Source organism: Hoplias malabaricus, chromosome 2, assembly GCF_029633855.1.
Source record: "Hoplias malabaricus isolate fHopMal1 chromosome 2, fHopMal1.hap1, whole genome shotgun sequence".
Lineage (NCBI taxonomy): Eukaryota > Metazoa > Chordata > Actinopteri > Characiformes > Erythrinidae > Hoplias > Hoplias malabaricus.
Window position 1 is genome coordinate 78024334 of NC_089801.1, and position 21765 is coordinate 78046098.

Here is a 21765-nt window from a genome sequence, read left to right on the forward strand (position 1 = left end):
GGTCTATTCATTCATTCATTATCTGTAACCGCTTATCCAATTCAGGGTTGCGGTGGGTCCAGAGCCTACCTGGAATCATTGGGCGCAAGACGGGAATACACCCTGGAGGGGGCGCCAGTCCTTCACAGGGCAACACAGACACACACACACATTCACTCACACTCACTCATACCTACGGACACTTTTGAGTTGCCAATCCACCTACAACGTGTGTTTTTGGACTGTGGGAGGAATTGGAGTATGTGGTTTGCAAACTTAAGCCACTCTGTCTATTTTCACCCCAAGACTGAATCGTTTTTTTCTAATGATCTTGTTGAGTCTGTTGATGTCCTTGGCTGTGACACTGCTGCCCCAGCATACAGTGGAAAATACACTACATGTTCATAGAAAGTTTCACATCAAAGGACTTCATGCCTTCCCATCCCTACATGCGAAGTACAATAGAGCTATGCCTCCTTGATGCTGACATAAAGCAAGTCCAGTGTTTTATTTTCCCTGGTAGGCCAGCTGATGTACTGACTGAAAGTGGGTAGGGTACAGGAGAGGTTTGCATGATTCAAACCCTTAGAAACAACAAACGGGGCTTGAGGGTGGCAAGTCTGTAGTGCAGCATGGTTGTGGTGTCACGAGTGGAGGCAGCAGTGACAGATGCCTGTTTGTAAACTACTAACACAAACATGCAAAAGGATATTTTTGGCAACTGTTACAAACTATAGCCTCTTTTCATCTGAGACTTAGCACTGGATTTTTGCGCAGTGGACATCTGACTCTGCTGGGAGTATTTTGAGGCTGGTGTTCAAACACTTACAGAGTCTGATACTTTGTTATACTTTGTTAAATGCTTGTCTAATATTCAGAAGCAAAAAGTAGATCTTACATAGAACACAGCTTTGTTGCACATGCATTACTGAAATCATGAATGAGGGACCTGTTATTCTACTGGGAAAAAGACGTCCAGAGTATCTTGAGCTTGGCATTGGAACACATTCAGAATCTGAGAGAAACACTCAAATATTAGCTTGACCAATGTAGAGAAGCAAAACATTATTTTCTTCCAGTCTTACGCGTATTTCTTCCATCCGATTACAAGTGGCCACCTTAAGTGCCTCTGTTTGCACACAGCATTACAACAGCTTATGATTGTATCTTACATCCCTGCTTTATATGCAAATAAACATTTGTGATCTGCTGAATTAAAAAAATATATATCTGTTTTGTGATTATCAACTGGTTACTACTTTTGAAACACTGTGTAGCATAGTAGCATTTAGGACACAGCCCAGCTAAACCAGCTTCAGATAACACACAAATGTTGGAACGGACACTCAGTTAGTGCTTAGCTGTAGCTGCAAGAACACCTAATACAACCATTATGTGACATGTTTGGTTAGTTTAGATGACTTTGGTTCATACTATGTTCCTACATCAAATGAACTTCACCAGAATTTATTTAGAAACAGACTGAGACACACCTGCTCAGGTCGTCAGTGTCCCCTTGTCTGGTGCACACCAAAGTTTAAATGGCATTGTTTACACATAATCAAACAAACCACAGTAACAGAGCAATTCATTGTAATCAAACCAAATCTGACAAATCTGAAGACCCTAAAAAACACTTACTGTTTCTGCTGCCTTGTGATATTGCAGGTATTTATTAAATTCTAAGAACAATATGATTTAAATAGTTTTGAAAGCCTCAAACATGAAGAGCTATGATAGACAATAAATTTAGCATTTTACTATGAGACCATCTGAATTTATATAATTTAACCTTTATTCAATTGAGATTTAAAGTCATTGAGATAAAAAATCAGGTAGAAAAAAATGTTGAGGATATGTTTCAGGGTTTGTTTTTGTTCTTGTTGGCATTTGAATATTCAGTATCTGGGGCAGCATGGTGGTGCAGCAGGTGTCACAGTGGGTTCAAGTCCTGCTCTGGGTGACTATCTGTGAGGAGTGTGGTGTGTTCTCCCCGTGTCTGCGTGGGTTTCCTCCGAGTGCTCCAGTTTCCTCCCACTGTCCAAAAACACACGTTGGTAGGTGGATTGGTGACTAAAGGGTGTCCATAGGTGTGAGTGTGTTTGTGTGTGTGTGTGTGTGTGTGTGTTAGAGACTTTGCCTTACTGCATTTCAAAATGTGACTTTCAACATAAATTTTGCACATTTCAGTATACTCAGGAATTCCTGCATTCTGAAAAAAACTTTCTGTACTCATCATGATGAAAACTTTAAAATGGAACCACTTGAGAAATGTCTAACCAGAAACACAAATGACCTCTGACAATGCCCCAGGTTAGTGCCTACATATTAGAAACCAAGTGATCTATTTAAATTCTCAAATAAGATCCTTTTTGGCATTACTGATAATCAATTTCCAGTAAAAAAAAAATAATTCTAGTATTGTATTGTTGGTCTAAGTGGACTTAATTGAGAGAAACACTGATCAGGGGAGGTGTCTACCTAATGACTCATGTGAAAAGCTAATGGATGTGGACCACCACAGAGCCAAGACCTCAACTAACCATCTTTGGGATTAGTTTAATCAGGAGATACAACCAGTTCCTGAGACTGAAATTTGGAGGATGTACTAAAGATTTTATTGAGAATTTTAAAGCAAGGTAAATAATATGTTTAGATATTGAGTCTTCTGTGTAATGTTCTGTGAAAAAACTAAACAGAAAGTGGATCATATAAAGCTAATGTTGAGTGGTGTGTGTGCTCCACAAGCTGTAAAAATGGAGTGTATGTCACAACACTAGACAATTCTGAGTGTTAAAAGTGTCCAGAAGGACACACCCTTCAAGAGCTGATATTCAGTCCCGCTCTCATTTCTCCACCTCACAGCTTTCACAGTCCACCAGCTATGAAGCATCTGATCTCAGTGCTGCTCTTCTGCGTCTTCCTGTTTGGAGGTAAACTGATTAACATAAAGTACTCTAATTATTCATTAATTCATTATATGTTACTGCTTATCCAATTCAGGGTTGCAGTGGGTCCAGAGCCTACCTGGAATCATTGGGCGCAAGGCGGGAATACACCCTGGAGGGGGCGCGAGTCCTTCACAGGGCAACACAGACACACACACACATTCACTCACACCTACGGACACATTTGAGTTGCCAATCCACCTACCAACCTGTGTTTTTGGACTGTGGGAGGAAACCGGAGCACCCGGAGGAAACCCACGCGAACACTGGGAGAACACACCAACTCCTCACAGACATTAATTAGAAAAATATAGTCATATTTTAATATATTTAATATTTCATACTTTAAATAAAAAGGGTCACATTCAAAAACAATTATAGCAGGGGTATCCATAATGTTGCATTGTATTTTTTTAATTTTTTATAAATGTTGCTCAGTGGAGCCCTAGCCATGACGCTTATATTAAAGAACAATGTAAACAATGATACGTTCAAACAGCTTCATTTTATTGTTGCTATTTCCATTGTTTTTATATTGTTTTTGTACATTTTGTGTGTATGACTTTGTCAAAAGAGAGGCAAGATGTTTTATCATTTTTTCTTTCTATATTTGTTTCTTTTTTATTTGAAAAGCTTTTCAGGCTTCTGCAGCACTGCAGTGTTACCAGTGTCTGGCAGAAACTTGTGACTCTACAACTGTGAATTGCACTAGTCTTGAAGATCACTGCATGTCCTCAACAGGTGAGATAAATATCTATCTCTGTAATATCTTAAACAAACCCACAAGCCCATAATATGCAGAACTGTAGGAGCATGTGAAGTGTAAGAGTATATGTCAATATTTGTTTTTGAAATGAGACACTTGTGTGTCATATCCTAGCAAAACACAACATTGATATCAATCTGTAGGCTACCTGTGTGTGAATATTTCAGCTGTTGTGTTGAATCACTGAGACGGTTGCTCCAACGTGTTCTAACAACTCATTACACAGACCACTGGTCGTCCCGGGAAGGTGGACATTTCAGTTAGTGAAAGGGGATGACCAAAACCTCAAGAAACCATTGTAACATTTATACAATTAACAGGACAATGTGAGCACATCACAAAGTATGAGAGAAGAAATAATGTATGAAACTTATGTTTGCATCATTTCACAAAAAAATAAAACATTCTCTGAATTTAACTAGTGTTCATATTAATAACGTGAATATTGTCACATCTTAATGGAAGTTGATGAACAAAGGCTTTATTTCAAGTATCAACTCTCATCTATTTTTACCCATTCATCATAATATTTTGAGGTAGTTTAAAGGAAATGTGGTATTTTCAACATATGTCATCAAATCAGTGGTGTCAACAATTACTACAACAACAATTAACAAAGCATTAATTCTGTTCTCTCTCTCAGTTGAACAGAATGGCATAAAGGTGACTGTAAAACGATGTACAAACCAGATTGGATGTGATGCAGCAAAAAAGATCTCTTCAAAGACAACTTGCTGTCAGAAAGACCTGTGTAACGGCGCTGAAGGGGTTAATCTGAGTCTGATGATGATACTGGTTCCTCTGCTCTCCTCCCTCCCCTTCTTCTGAACTCAATGATTTTTCTCTAACTGCAGTAACAGAAATACTAGCACTGTCTGGATATCAGTTAATTTCTCCATTTATTCCCATGTTTATTCATGATGATTAGATTGTAACAGAATTCTGTTTATCAATAAATGATTTGAAGGCTTCAGAAGAGAGTCATTTACTGTCTTTTATGGTGAAATAGTGTTGAACCACTTTTGTCACCAAGTGATTTAGTGCTCCCAATCACATGATATCACTCTGTAATTTCCCCAGGTCTTTGACATTTTGTTAGTGTTCTGTTGTCCTGACAATATGGCCTTGACAATGGTACAATAAAGTTGTGTGACTACAACAAGACTACAACACTAAGTCCATGATGGAACCACTGGGCAAAATTTTAAATCCTGATAAATACATAGTTAAATTCTGCTTCATCCATAATAATTTATTTATTTTAATACTTAAATCATTTCTGGGTTAATTCAGTACTGTGTCAAATAATGGGTTGTTTCATGATGATGTCATGCTATTATTATTTTTATTTATTTATTTATTTATTTTTTGGTGCATGGGTATGGTTAATACTGGCTCTGTTTTAGGACGATAAAAAAACTAACAAACATACACTATACCATTATAATAATCCTCATCATAACACCCTAAATTTGAAATGTATTTATAGGAGAAAAACTCAATGTAAGTGAAGAAAGCAATGCCAAGCACAAGTTTGCTTGATAGCAGCCAGCTAATCTCTGCTGGTAGGACTGTGTTATCGCAGATACATTAGCAGCCAGTACCAAGAAAAACAACAACACAGTAAAATTCACAGAAGGATATTACGATATACAAGATATGAAAAAGTGACTGCACCCTCACTACACATGGGTAGAGCAGACCAAGCTATAAAACCATACAAAAATTAAATGCAAAAAATGGGAAACTATAGAAGGCAAAGGACATTGCATTGACAAACTACAGCAATGTGAGGAATCCTCTCACTGTGTTAATGCTTCTCCAGTTTTAGTGCTGTCACTGCCCAAGGATAAACATAATGTAAGCACTTGGTGACATCACTGGGAAAAGTAATATTTTTAGAACAATGTACTGTATTATTATTATTATTATTATTATTATTATTATTATATAAATGCAATTTTAATTTATTATTATTGTCATAAATGTAACTTATTACCTTTGCAACCATTGTTGCTTATGTTAAAATAGGTTGCTAATTCTAACCTATCTGTTCTTATGTGTGTGTTCCCTGAAAAGTGCCTAATCGTATATCAACAGACATGTTCAGTGGAGCAGAATAGTGCCACCTAGTGTACAGAACAAAAACGTATTCATCATTAGTTTTTGTGTCTCGTCCACAAGGCGGCGCTGTTCTCCAGCTATTTTTTCAGTAAACATAATCTTTTCTGGAGTATTCTGTCTACATCTTTCTTAATGGGCTTTTCTTGATTTCTCTGATTACATCCTTCTTAAAGCTGAGCGACCATCCTCTATTTCCAGCAAACTATGTTTTTATAAGTTTTTTCTTTTTTTAATCAAATTTAATTTAATTTAATTACTTTTGTCCACTTGTCTCCATGTTTTCACCTCAACCCAGACAGCGAGCATATATCGGTCCACTGGCATAAAAAGGCTGGCACACCACTGACTGTACACCACTGCTGGTCCACCATCCGACCACTCAGATTACTGTCCTGTTCAGGATATAACTAATTTTTAATCTTCTCAAACATATTTTAAATGCACAGGGACTTTTATTTTGGAAAACAAACTAATACAAAAATTACCAACAACTATGAGAGATATAATAATGAGTATAAGCCTGAAATAAAATGATTATGCTAAAAATGTTGACACTGTGCTGGATTAAAATTATTTACTTAACTTTTATATGTAAAGGATAACAAAAGAACCTAATGAAGGAAAAAAATGATAAAAAGTGCTATAATGTGGCATTTTGTCTAAGATTCTGTTTAATCACCAGCGGTCCGCCCAGAAAATGCTGTGCCAAACACTAGTGGACCTCCAACTTTGCCATCAGTGGGCCAAAAGTGGACCGCCATCTCCATGCTCTCAGGGAAGGTCCACATATTGAATGTGACGTCCCATTAAGCTCACAATGCCCACATTTTTGGGAAGAGTTTCTTTGGAAATTCTATATTTTCTTTCCTTTTTCCAACTTTTCATTAGGGACTAACTTTGAATTTGTTCTTAAAGCTAGGGTTTGGTGATCTGCCTTAAAAATATTTTTTTTTTGTTATATTTCTCAAAATACTCTTGACATCCTGATAGCAGCCAGTAAGTTTAAAGATCTGACGACATAAAGAAAGAGATTTGTTGTGTATATAAAAAAATAGCAAAAACAGTAAATATTTCATCCAATCGTTTCTTTCGGACCGAAGAAAATGACTGAATGGCTTAACTGACAATCTACTTACTGGCCCAATATCCATACCCTCATACTGGACCTGCAGGTGTATTTGTTTGCACATTTGCGGCTACAAACCTACGTGCGAGTGTGAAAATAAAATGTGAAAAAAACACTATATTTATTACAAAAAAAAAAGTGTTCATGACAGACTTGGTGCAGTAAACATGTATATTACAGAAGAGTCATGAAATAACTGCCAGTGATCTGTAAAAAATCCAACATACATGGTTTCAAATGTGACAGGAATAAAAAGACAGGAAAGACATAGACAGGAAAAAAAAACAGAAAAATGCACAGTCCTATTTCAATCTCTCCCTTGTCTAGACATTATTCTCCCTCTCCCTCTCTCTCTCTGCTCCTGTATGGTGTTGTGTACCCACATTGACCACACTCGATACAGAAAGCCTCGTTTTATAAGTCGACACCTGTGTCTCCGATTGAGTTTGGAATCAGTTGTGGTTCATCTAATTAGGGAACATATTTGTACCACGGTCTGTTATAATCATAGATTTTAATGTTTTGTTTCATCTCCAGGACATTCTTATTTTATTTGACACAGTTCTATAACGAAATTTTACAAATAATCAACTCTCCTTTTGGAGAAGAAAATGTAATGTATCTTTAGGGAACACAACTCAACTCTAAACCACTGTTGTACATTTAAAAGTACATTTACACTGTTTGTACCTTTAGTGACAGTAATATACCTGTACAGTACCTTTTTTTCTGAGAGTGTATAGTTATAAGCACTTTTACTGCACCAAGTCTTTCATGAACACTTTGTTGTCGACCACACAGTAAATATCAGTCATTCACCTGTAAATTATATGTTACCAAAAATGCACACATTTGACACTAAACCAATAAAAGTAGTGGTTTCCAGGAAAAAAGCAGTGGACGTCATAACGTCTGTTTTTTTCCTAGAAGAACTGACACATGGAAAGTGAAACTGTTTCTGTAATGCCATCAACTGTTAGAGTGCTGAGAGCTGCTTTGCTGTGATTGACTATATGTTCCTCTTGGATAAAAACATGTGCCAGAGTTTTGAAAGAACGACTTAATATTGAGGTGGGTTTGCCGTGTTTTGGAGCAGGAACAAGGCGTGCATTGCAGGATACTTCTTTACGACCTTGCTGAATTTCATGGAGTCAAACTGTATTAGACCTGCAGAGTTTCTCTAAAAGGTGGATTGGTAGCCATCCAGCTATGTACTTTTACTGTACAGTCACCTTAATTTTTATGTTTTCCTCTCAATGTCCAGACTATGAAGGTCATGGTGAAACTGCTGAAAAGTTGCCCACTTCGTCCTGTTTCCCTTACATTCATAACAATCACTGAAAAAGACATTTGTGCACAGTATGTAGTGTTCTATCCTGCGTCAGTTGTGTTTAACCTTTGTAGCTAGTGACTGACACTTAGGAGTACAGTGCACCACAGTGCAGAATGTGTATACTATGTTCATGAGAAAGTGTTTAGAGTTTTGCAAAAAAGGCTGCATCAGATCAGAAAACTGTGTCTTCTGGGTGAGTATTGTCTGATTTTTCTGTGTAAATGTAACACTTCAATGAGGATCATTTCTGCTTGAAAATGTGCAGCTGTTTGCTGAGACCAAACTGCAAAACTTCATGGTAGGAGTCTGTGGTTTCACTTTCTCAAAGCTTGCTTCATTGTCATTTGCCCAACCTCAGACTGGTCCTGTTAAAAAAAAAGAGACAGAAAAGAATCTCTCACTTATTGGGTAATAAAGTATGACAAAATACATTTCATAGTTCAGTTGAAGTTCCTTTATCTTTAAAAAATAACTGAAAATCAAATATCCATACGCACAAATACAGTACAACCAATAAACACGCCCTTTAATAAGATTTACTTGTCTTTCATAGTACTTTTATTTTGTAAATAAGCCTCAAGGTTTCCAGTTCTGAGATTACAGACCAAAAGCCTCTAAATTAAAGTCATGTTTAATTTAGAAGAACAATTAAACTCCAACCTTCATTCTTCTTCCATATTCACCAGTGTATAATGTTTAAAATGACCTGACAGTTCAAACAAAATAAAGTTAATACAAATCCAACAAATGCTTAGAATGAAGTGATACTCTCTACATCAGTTTATACCTCCGCATAATAGCACTATTTTGTCAATGAATTAGTAGCTGTTTAAAACCTCTGGCCTGTTATCTTTATTACAATCAGGTGATATTTCTACAGTTGCTCTGTGGCAAAAAGCAACCGATCTGAGATACTTTTTCCAGATAAAAAAGGAAATGTTTCATTGCTTCATCAGTTGAACACGGCAGCTGTCCTCCACTGTATGAAACATTCAGTTAATGAACCAATAGGAATGCTTCAAAATCAAATCACTTGGAATAAAATATATTTACTTTCACTTCCACTGAAATTTAAGAAGGCTATTTTCCTTCTGTAAAATAAAAAAAAAATTGGAGGTTATTTATATATTTATTATTTGTATAATAATAATAATAATAATAATAATAATAATAATAATAACAACAATAATAATAATAATAATAATAATAATAAATCACATTTATAAGCTCCTTTCAGGATACTGAAGAACACTTTACGGTTCAATACCTCATGAAACCATGAGAAGAGAAAGGGGAAATAAAACTACAAACTAGGAATAAAAGTCTGAAAAAGAAGGAACTGAGAGCAAATGAGCATCAGCAGACCAGAGTGAACGTGAAGGTGTATGTGTGGACAACAGAGCATTGAGGTCATCAGAACCAGACAATGTAATGGTTTAAAAAAACAGGAGTAGGATTTTATATCGTATGTGTTGATGGACTGGGAAGACAGTGTAGGGCTTTTAACCTTTAGATTGATCACATACACTCTCTCTCACGCACACCCAGACACCTAAATGCGAAGGTGTCTTCATAAGCAGTGACCTGAGACATGGACCAGACTCAGGGCCCCGAGATCCTGAGCTGTGTGGTAGCAACATTACATGTAGTATGACGGTGTCACCCTAACTATTAATGAATTCATTAATTACATCCTATCTGCAAATAACCTCTGCTGGTAAATAAATAAAGAGTTGTTCCCTTTTTTTTTTAAATGGTGAGCAATCCACCTACCAACGTGTGTTTTTGGATCGTGGGAGGAAACCGAAGAACATGGAGGAAACCCACGCAGACACAGGGAGAACACACCAACTCCTCAAAGACAGTCACCCAGAGGAAACCCACACAGACACAGGGAGAACACACCAACTCCTCACAGACAGTCACCCGGAGGAAACCCATGCAGACACAGAGAGAACACACCAACTACTCACAGACAGTCACCCGGAGCGGGACTCAAACCCACAACCTCCAGGTCCCTGGAGCTGTGTTACTGCGACACTACCTGCTGCACCACCTTTATGTCAAAATTAAGCACAAAATACATATAAAATATTATATAGCCAAAAAATTTTTTTCCTGAATAAAAGTTATAGACCTTTTACAGCTGAGGTATTGTGATGTAGGCTTTTTGTTTTCTTTAATATATATAGTGTTTTCTTCTGCAAAAGAATACTAATATATTATTATTGATTAAATATTATATTGAGGATTTTAATGCAATCATTTTTGTTTGTTTTTGACAACTATTAACATATAAAAAAAATAAATAATTAATAAAGGTTTCCTGTGTAAAACACTTGAATATTCAAAAGGAAACTTCATATTTAAAATATTGCTTACATTTTTGTTGCTCAGTGCTGCATGGCCAAAATACACATTTAATGGGTTTGAAGGGTTTTTAAATATTTTTATTGTACAATGTGTGAGTATGTCCTTGTCAAAAGGAGCAGTAAGACATCTTGTCACTTCATTTATTTTTTTGTGTTTTTTTTTAATCTGACAAGCTTTTCAGGCTTCTGCAGTACTGAAGTGTTTCCAGTGTCGGGGGAAGCATGTGACAGTAGAGTCGTGACTTGCTCTGGTCTCGAAGATCGCTGCATATCCTCAATAGGTGAGACAAAGTTCCATCTTAAAGAAGCCCAACTCACATTCCCTGCAATTTAACAGGAGCCAGCTTTTTCTAGGATGACCAAATGCAGGGTGTTTATACGTGACTGTTTCAGCACGGGTACAATGTATCTTACCAAAATCACCAGCGCTGAATCCCAGCTCCCCTGTTCTCAAACAGAGAAGCTCCTGTCCGACATAGCTGACATTTTAACTAAAGCTAGTTCTGAGCCTGTTAAATACAGACAACTTAGTGTATTGACTTTTAATGGATGCTGATAAAGAAAGACTTTATGAAGTTTTCCGACAATTTCTTCTGATCCATTTATCATAACTATGTTGATTGAATGTAAAAGAGATGTGCTTTTTTCCTTTTTTTTTAATAAAATGAAAAAAGTCATGCCCCCTCCAGGGTGTTTTCCCGGCCTTGCGCCCGATGATTCCAGGTAGGCTCTGGACCCACCGCGACCCTGAACTGGATAAGCAGTTACAGGTAATGAATGAATGAATGAATGAAAAAAGTCATTTGCAAAGTGTGGACAACCGAAATGTGTGTGGCAAGGAAGGGGAACTCTGAGGGAATTGAGCTGGAGTTCTGATTGGCGTCTGCTGGTGCAATCTGAAGCTGGACCTCCGCTTGCGAGTCAATGTTGGAAGAGGAGGAGCTGGGGTGGTGGTGGGGTGTGAATTTTTGTCACAAGAAGGTGAGGGGAGAGGGGTTTTATAGGGTGTGTAATGATTTAGAGGTGGAGTTTGGGTGTCGTCCTTCTCCGAAACTCCTGTTATTTCCTAATAACAGGAGGAAATAAATTTTTGGTCAGTTTTTGTGGCAAAAAAGGAGATTTGGTATTTTCAATATTAATTCTTGGTAGGAGAGAATTAATCTCTCTCTCTCTCTCTCTCTCTCTCTCTCTCTCTCTCAGTTGAACAGAGTGGCATATAGATGATTTTGAACGTATTTAAAAACCTGATTGGATGTGATGAAGCAGAACAGCTCCCTGTAGCAGCATTTTCTGTAACATACTTATCAATTAATTATGTCTTAAAAGGAGTGTAATGTCCTTTAATTTGTTTTATATTTTAAAGATTATTGTAGATTTGTGCAGGATTTTTTTTCTCAGCAGCTAGCTAATCTGTCCAAGTGATAAACAATAGCAAACAGTTTATAACACAGTCTTCTGAATGTTCTGAATCTATCATCCTGAAATCACAGTGTAATTTTTCAAATCACAACTACTACTACTACTACCAATAATAATATGACTAGGAAGAAGAACATAGAATAATTTAAACTATAAAATAACTCTACACTGTGTTATTGTGCGCCTGGTAAAGAACTGGTGCCCCCTCCAGGGTGTGTTCCTGGCCTTTACAACCACACAACTACAGAAAACACTTCAAAATGACCAGAATCTTGGTCTCTCACTAAAAAGTTCACAAATTAGGCTAAAGTTAGCAGCTGCTAACCCTGGCTCACTGCTCTGTTACTCTCAAAAACATGATTATAACACTTTCATCAACAAAACATGGTAACAATGGAAGTGATAAGTTTTGGGTAACACTTAAATTACAGCCCGCTAATTACTGGGTAAGTACAGAGTAAGTACATGTTAAGTAAGCTGTAAGACACAGAAAACCAGAGAATAAAACGTGACTCAAGTAGGCCTTGCATTAAGAATGTGATATTAAATAGGACCAAATGCCTCATCAAACCAAGTTAATGAGAATTTAACAATCTCTTAATTTCATAGTTTTCCTGTAGATTTGCTCTTGACAATGACATTGTCTCTTGACATTGGTGCCTGTTTTTTTTTCTTTGCTCCATGATAAAACGGGTTTTTTTGTGCAGTTTATTTCCAAACTATGTTATTCACACCTTCAGACGATTTGAGCCTGCTTTTATTATGATGGACTCATTTCATTAGCAGATTTAACTTCTCTGAAATATACCTCCTATGTTGAACAGTGAGCGTCCACAGAGTTCAGTAGCGAAGCAGCGAAGGGCGGCGAAACGAGACGAGTCATTGGATAAATGCTGGGTTTTGTCCCGCCCATCGGACGCTCAGCGTCTCTGGGGGTCTATGGGGCAGTGGGCTGGCCTCGGCTGGCCCGGACGCTCAGCTTCTGCATGATGATTGGATGATCTGTCTGAGACTGAATCCCTTTTTGATTGACAGCGAAATGAGCGAATCAGCGATACTTTGGTGTAAAGATCCGTGGGAGAATTACATTTTCATTCTGTTCTGAGTTGAACCAGACTTTCTTAAACCTCTTAGCGGCATTTTCTTTGTTAACGACTAGTGACAAATCGAGCTTCTATTTCTGGTGGGTTTTTTGTAGCTGCTTGTGTTTGGAGACTGACATCTATCACTCTTTCTGACTTCTATCGCAGTTTCTGTCCAGCGGGTGCTGCTGAGCCCCTCCACCGTCACAAAGCACTCACAGGCGGACACACTTCACATGGGCCAAGGCCGTTTAAGCAGCCTAGCTCTGCTGGCCATTGAGAGGACACTAGTCAAGTCCCTAGAAAAGACGCCTTGTTGGTACGACAGGGTCACAGATCATTTTCTTGAAAAGGAACGGAGGGTAGAATTTACGTATAAATAAACCGACAAATTTTATGATGTAGGCCGAAATTGAGCTTCCCCTCCTTGAAAGACCAGCATCCGCCCCTGGCACTTATTCAGCTCAGGGTTGTGGTGGGTGCAAGGTGGCCCCAGTCCTTCACAAGGCCAATCCACCTACCAACGTGTGTTTTTGGACCGTGGGAGGAAACCGGAGCACCCGGAGGAAACCCATGCAGACATGGGGAGTATACTACAATGCATACAGTGAACTTTAAATTATATTTTCCATTAAAAATTATTAAATTCTTTATTTATAAATATCTTACTTCTCAGCAGATTTATTTTGTAATCCCTAAAATATGTCATGGTCAGAAACAAATGAGGACTTTGTTTCTTTAGCTCCGTCATTCTGGCTGTTGGAGCGCCCCTTGCGTCCATTTTGTTATCTTACAGACAAACATCATTGAGCACAAGTACAGGAGTATAAGCCTCCAACCTGGAGCTGCATGCCGTCTCATCAGAGAAAACGGTATGAGTTATCTTCTCTTCTTCAGCTCTCACTATTTGTTACTGGCTGCTCTTTGTAACATACTCTCAATAATCTGCATCATAAACGAATGAGTTGATAGGTGTAACCTAGAAACCCAGCGTAAATTTGCCTCGTTTTGCTCATTGGTCAGCGGCGCCTATGAAAAAATCACCCATTGTTATATCCGTCAGTATATCTCACGTACTACAGGTCCAAAGTCGACAGTCAATGTACCAAATTAAAGTGTAAAATCACTGATTTTCACTCACCGTTCATGAGTAATCCTCATGCATGTGTCAAGAGTACTGGCAAAAAAAATCCAGAAAAAATAGTACACATTTTCAAAAAATAATTAAAATGTGATCCCCGTGGACCCATGTCACACCTACTGCCGCGTAGCGTAGGCGCTCAGCTTTCCAACGACATGTCAATCAAGTCTGTAGGCCAATCAGGGGCAGAGTTATGGCGATTTGCACCCAAGGAGGAGGGACAAACACGCAGCAGAGCGCATGTTTTCAGCGCCTAACAGACCCAGACACGGCGCGAGACACTCAAACGGTTCTGTTTGACAGCCACAAGCTCCACAAACAATATTCAAGTCAATAAACATGTTTCAAAGCTTAGATGTCTTTTACTAGTTAAATTTCCCCCACTGTGAAATTTAAATGCAGCAGGGGTTTGGGGGAGGTTGCCTTGCTCTACAGCCAATCAGAGTGCAGCTCTCGCCTTTTAACACGTCAGTCATTTAAAGGAACACTGTATTCAGTGAGAAACAAGTGTAAACATCAGAAATAAACTCAGTACATCAGAATAAAACACACCATAACTAAGGGTTTTTACTGTTTGGTGAGGGGTGAATGGCCACTTGGTGAGGGACAGGAGACTAGTTTCTCATTGAAAGTAAAGAAAAACACTAAGATGTTGACATTAGGTCTAGACAAGATAAATACACTGTATTTGTGCAGTAAAAGTAATCATTTTCCTTATGGAGAGCTTGTGGTCTAAAGAGACACTTGGAGAGGCCATCTGTCCACTGTCTGCTTCAGCTTCAATAACTTCAAATCAGTAGGAGGTATCAACTCCAAATTTTACCTGATGAAAGTAGACCCCTGGAGACACAATTTTAAAAAGAAAAAAGTAATGGGACTCATGAACTCTTCAGTTTATAGTCACTAACATTTTTTTTTAAATTAGACAAGCGCCTACATTTTTTTGTGGTTTTCATAAGCTTTTGACCACTTCATATATATTTCAGAACTTCTAAATGGTTTCTTTTACAAATTTAAGGGTTTTCTGTAAAAATAAATCATGATAATGCCTTTAGTTTACTCACTGCCTGAGGAATGGGAATATCGGCTTTACATATTGGCCATCGGCCACTACTGCTGTCTGAAAATCAGCATTGGCATCGGCCATCAAAAAACCCATATCGGTCGATCACTAGTTAACACTTACCATTATGAAAATTCTCGTTAAGAATTGTGGAACCAATGCTGGGCATTTACATTACAGAGGAAGTTAGCAAATGAGACACAAACCAAAACAAAATATAAAAAGCCTCCAGTCCACAAAACAGAAGAAAGAAGAAAAAATCATTTCATTTTCAGACAGATTTCATGCTTAAAGTAATAATGATAATGTGCAATTGTAGTACAATGAAATGTGTCTTCTTCATTTAACCCATCTGTGGCAGTGAGCACACACACACACAATATACACGCATATATTTTTGTATGCAATGGATAACAACCTTGTATGCTAATACAATAAATCTCCCATATATCTCCCAATAAATACAAACTTTTATTTATTGCTTTTTCCCCCTGTACTGCAGACACTGAAGAAAATATCTGTGGAAGAACAATCCAAAGCAACATCACTGATATTACATTATTCATTCATTCATTTCATTCATTATCTGTAATTCATTCATTCATTATCTGTAACCCTTATCCAGTTCAGGGTCGCGGTGGGTCCAGAGCCTACCTGGAATCATTGGGTGCAAGGTGGGAATACACCCTGGAGGGGGCACCAGTCCTTCACAGGGCAACACAGACACACACACACACATATACTCACACACTCATGCCTACGGACACTTTTGAGTCACCAGTCCACCTACCAACGTGTGTTTTTGGACTGTGGGAGGAAACCGGAGCACCCGGAGGAAACCCACGCGGACACGGGGAGAACACACCACACTCCTCACAGACAGTCACCCAGAGGAAACCCACGCGGACACGGGGAGAACACACCACACTCCTCACAGACAGTCACCCGGAGCGGGAATCGAACCCACAACCTCCAGGCCCCTGGAGCTGTGTGACTGCGACACTACCTGCTGCACCTTATCTGTAATTATATTTTGTAATTAACATTATGTGCTTTATTATGTGAACAAGGGAGAAAAACGTATACAAAAAAATCCAAGTTCCAATGATTTTCAAGATTCTGTGGAGAATCACAGAAATGTAAACTAAAATAATTTGAGACATTGATATTGAATGAAGGACAGCCACAGGAATCTACACATAATACAATTACAATTATTAATTATTTACGTGGCACGGTGGCGCAGCAGATAGTGTCGCAGTCACACAGCTCCAGGGACCTGGAGGTTGTGGGTTCGATTCCCACTCCGGGTGACTGTCTGTGAGGAGTTGGTGTGTTCTCCCCGTGTCCGGGTGGGTTTCCTCCGGGTGCCCCCTCCAGGGTGTATTCCTGCCTTGCGCCCAATGATTCCAGGTAGGCTCTGGACCCACCGTGACCCTGAATTGGATAAGCGGTTACAGATAATGAATGAATGAATGAATTATTTACGTTCATTAACCAAGTAAACGTGTAAAAAAAATAAATAAAAGTGCCTCGGTCAGACCTAGGCAATAGGCTTCCTCTCTCTGCTCTCAGCAGAAAAATGGCAAAGAGCCTTCCAAACATCGAAAATCATGAAAAGACAGGTGGGTAGTACTGACTTGCTTTTACCGTTATGGATCACTTAATGTAGGAACCCACACTAAATTCGGGAGAACTCTGCATGAAAGCAAACACAGACTGCAAGTGCTAAAAAACTAAAGAACTCGTTACTAATGAGATTCTGTGGTAATTCAAACAGTGAATTGAAACTTCAGTAAATAAAAATGTCATATATTTTTAATGTTAAAGGACTAAAACTAAATCAAAATAGATTTAGTTTTCATTCAGTAAAACAAAATTAATTAAATGTCTAAAATGAAATTAAACCTCACAGATAAGGTTTATAAATAAACATTTTAGTCAAAAGACAAAGTTCGATAAGTCTCTGCCATTCATCATTCATCGTCACAGCAAGGAAAAATAATGCCTTGTATATATGTGCTTTCTAAACTAAATAAGATGAACTCTTATATCACCCGTGTGGGACCTGATGTCACAATTTCTGGTTCCATCAGGTTTTGCTGATACATGTATTACACATGTGTGTTGCATAATTTGGCTCACTGGGGCTAAAAAGTCAGACATGTCACAAGACACAACACGTCTGGTTCAAAATGGAACTGAAATCAAAATTAAAATCATTAACATCCTTATTCAAAATGCCATTTTTTGCAGCTATACTTTCAAAGCAGCAAGAATGAACTGAGGTAATTTATACTAAACTAATGGATTTTTTTCAATGTTTGCTTTTATTGTTGCTTTTATGTTTGATTATCCTTTAGCACATAGAGATTTCTTTGAAATGTAAAATGCATTACAAATAAAATGTATTATTATTATTATTATTATTAATAAACACTGCTTTATATATAAAACACTAAACACTACTTCTTTATATTTTTAGACTTCTGTGAAAGATTGTTTCAGTTCAGTACCACAGAGACTGCAAGGAAAAATATAATTTTATTACATTGCTTAAATAATACAGTATTTTTCCATGGAACTATACAGTTTCACATGGAATTGTCAAGAAGCCCTTACAGAGAAAAACCTGAGGTCTTTGGAGATTACTGTATACTGAACTGTACCTTCTGTAAATACTGACATTCTGTTAAATGTATTTGAGGTTTCTGTGTAATTATATTCTTTCACACAGTTTAGAGTGGTGTGTGTGTGTGTGTGTGTGTGTGTGTGTGTTTTTGACAGTAAATGTATTGGATGTCTCAACATTGGGGAATTTTCAGTGTGAAAAGAATTTAAAAACCCCACCCTATCAGAAAAGCTATTTACACACCCTCTCATTTCCCACTTCATTTTACTTCAACAATCCACCAAAAATGAAGCGCCTGATCTCGCTGCTGCTCCTCTGTATCTTTCTGTCTGAAGGTAAACTGATACAGATTTAACAAGTTATACAAATTATATTACTGGTTATTATCTGCTGATTATTATTATTGATTAATGTTCATATTTATAGCTTTTGATGTGCTTGGGTTATAGTTACTTTGATTAATTTTACAGCTGAGGATTCCTGATGCAGACATGGTGTTTTCTTTAATATTTAGAATGTTTTCTTTGGCCAAACTATACTTGTACAGCCAAGAGCAGTGATTTGGGCACTCCTGATCAAATGACATGTTTTGTTGACAACTTTTAGCATTAATTGTTAACATTATTATCATTAACAAATATTATCAGAAGAAAACATTTCATATTTTAAATATTTTTTGTTGCTCAGTGCTCCATGGGGAAAATGTACATTTAAAGGGTTTTAAAAGCTAATGAAAAAAATAATTTCAGAAGGCAACTTTTGATAGTTGCCCCTTATTTTGGGAGTATGTTTTAGCTGTCAGTTTTTATATTGTTTTTGTACAGTGTGTGATGGCTTTATCAAAAAGGACATAAGACATAAGACATTTAATTTATTTTATTTATTTATTTATTTATTTATTTATTCTTATTTCACAAGCTTTTCAGGTTTCTGCAGCACTGAAGTGTTACAAGTGTCAGGGGCAAACATGTGACCCCACAGTCGTGACATGCTCTAGTCTTGAAGACCGCTGCATATCCTCAACAGGTGAGATAAACAATGTACCATCTTAAACAAGCCCAGTCCCTTCATTCACCGCTCACATTTTCTGCAATTTTACAGGAGACAGTGTAGTTTAAGATTATGTCCAGCACAACACAAGATACAAATTCCGATTTTCCTGGATGACCAGTTTAGAGAGTCTCTATGTAACTAATTTCGCATTGCCAGGGTCTCAAGGAGGAGTCTGGTACCTTTTGCCACCTACTACTGCAGCAGAGGCGATTGCTCTAAGACTGCAAGGGAAGTTCAGCTTCCCCTAAAATGTCAAAAAATAAGTGACCAAATATATACTGTTGTGTGTACATGTCATTGAATAAATATGCACTACAACGCGCTCAACGTTTGTTCAGAATCAGCTTCTTATCACTGGTAAAGACACGGCTTTCCTCTCAATCATTCCCTTCACGGTGCTTTAAACAGTGTGGACGCTCCACGGAGTTCAATTGCGAAGCAGCGAAGTGCAGCGAAACGAGACGAGTGATTGGATAAATGCTGGGCTTTGTCCCGCCCATCGGACGCTCAGCGTCTCTGGGGGTCTATGGGACAGTGGGCTGGCCTCGGCTGGCCCGGACGCTCAGCTTCTGTATGATGATTGGATGATTTGTCTGAGGCTGAATCCCTTTTTGATTGACAGCGAAATGAGCGAATCAGCGACCCTTTGGTGTTCTGAGTTGAATCAGACTTTCTAAGTTCTCTTAGCGGCATTTTCTTTGCTAAAAACGACTAGCGACAAATCGAGCTTCTATTTCTGGTGGGTTTTTTGTAGCTGCTTGTGTTTGGAGACTGACATCTATCACTCTTTCTGACTTCTATCGCAGTTTCTGTCCAGCAGGTGCTGCTGAGCCCCTCCACCGTCACAAAGCACTCACAGGCGGACACATTTCACATGGGCCAAGGCCGTTTAAGCAGCCTAGCTCTGCTGGCCATTGAGAGAACAATAGTCAAGTCCCTGGAAAAGACCCCTTGTTGGTACGACAGGGTCACAAATCATTTTCTTGAAAACGAACGGAGGGTAGAATTTATGTATAAATAAACCAACACATTTTATGATGTAGGCTGAAATTGAGCTTCTCCTCCTTGAAAGACCAGCATCCGCCACTGTACTGCAGGATAAGAGATTTGACTGACTCTCAAAAAGGACCAATCACAAGTCTGCTATTTTGGCATGACATGGAGGTAGGTAGTCATGTCAGACCAGTAGCAGAGCCAGTACAAAACTACACATGGAAGTACGTTTACGCAGAGATACAGACAGCCAATCAGAATACAACTGGCAGAATCCTGAGGCCAGGTTAACGCACTCAAGCTATCAGACTCTCCGTCAACTTGTGAGCCTAGTATGTAACTGTTTCAGCACTGGGTCATTTTAACTGACCAAAATAACCAGCTCTGAATTCCTAGTTCCCCATTTCTCACAGAGAGATCTTTCTGTATGCCATAGTCCATCATAGTTCATGGTTTTTAGAAAACTCTGTTCTTGTTTTCCCATGATGTTCCAGACAAAAAAAAAAAACTTGAACTGGGCTCTGATGATACGGTTACTCAGTCAAACCCTAAGGGTGCTCCAATGTGTTTCCAAACCTTTTACACACAGACAACTAGCAGTGTATTTACATTTAATGGATGCTGACAAAGAAAGGCTTTATCCAATAATTCTTGCACAATTAATCTTAAAAAATATGTTTATTGAGTGTAAAAAGGTCACAAATTAAGATACAAGTTGTGGTTCTGACAGCAGCAATATATTAAATCAGTTTTACTTGTGGCAATACATTTCTCTCTCTCTTTCTCTCTCTCAGTTGAAGGGAGTGGCATAAAGGCGATTTTAAAAGGATGTGCAAACCAGATTGCATGTGATGCAGCACAAAAGATCTCTTCAAAGACAACCTGCTGTCAGCAGGACCTGTGTAACAGCGCTGAAGGGGTTAATCTGAGTCTGATGATGATACTGGTTCCTCTGCTCTCCTCCCTCCTCTTCCTCTAAACTCAGTGATTTATTTGTAACTGCAGTAACAGAAATGCTAGCACTGTGGATTCATGATAGTTAGATTGTAACAGCATTGTCTGTAACATACTTATCAATAAATGATGTCTTAAAAGGTGTGTAATCTCCTTAAATTAATTTTTTATTTCTTACGGATTGTTGTATATTTGTGCAGGATTTTTTTTGTAAACAACTTGCTAATCTGTCCAAGTTATAAACAATAGCAAACAGTTTATAACAGTGTAACATTAAGCGTTGTTTACTCATTGTGTATTGGCGTGTTGTTGTTGTTTGGGACTGAACACAGCTCCGTCATCAGTTCAGACAGATCAATAGAGTTTGTTCCTTCCTTGTTGAAGCATCAATCCAAGGAGCATTTGAATCTCTTCAAAATACCACGGGGTAATTTTACAAGCTGCTGTCGTGAGTTGGATAAAAACAAATCTGATCTCTGCTGCAGCTAGAGATTTTACAAATGGTAGGTTTGTGCTGGATGTCTGCATTTCAATGTGACTGTCAAGTCTCTCTGTCCAATCAGAGCTCTGCAATGTTCACACATCACAGTTTAGTCCCTACTCATCTCGCTTCGAACCACGAACGAGCAGGTACCAGATTTGCAGAATGGAAAAGCAAAATAGCAGAGCCGAGCTGAGTGGAGTAGGGATCATTCAGTGGAAAAGTGTCTTTGGTATTCTCCTGTAAGTTTTTGAGCACCTCAGTTAGAAGCAGTTAAAAATTAGTGGTATTTGACATCA

The 21765-nt window shown here is 38.2% G+C and overlaps 1 long non-coding RNA gene across 1 annotated transcript; it reads left to right on the top strand.

The window, feature by feature from the left end:
• Positions 1–2811: 2811 nt before the first annotated feature.
• Positions 2812–4655, top strand: LOC136687368 (uncharacterized). Its single transcript, XR_010800443.1, has 3 exons — positions 2812–2912; positions 3561–3668; positions 4337–4655. It is a non-coding gene; the product is annotated as an uncharacterized lncRNA (long non-coding RNA).
• The last annotated feature ends 17110 nt before the right edge of the window (positions 4656–21765 follow it).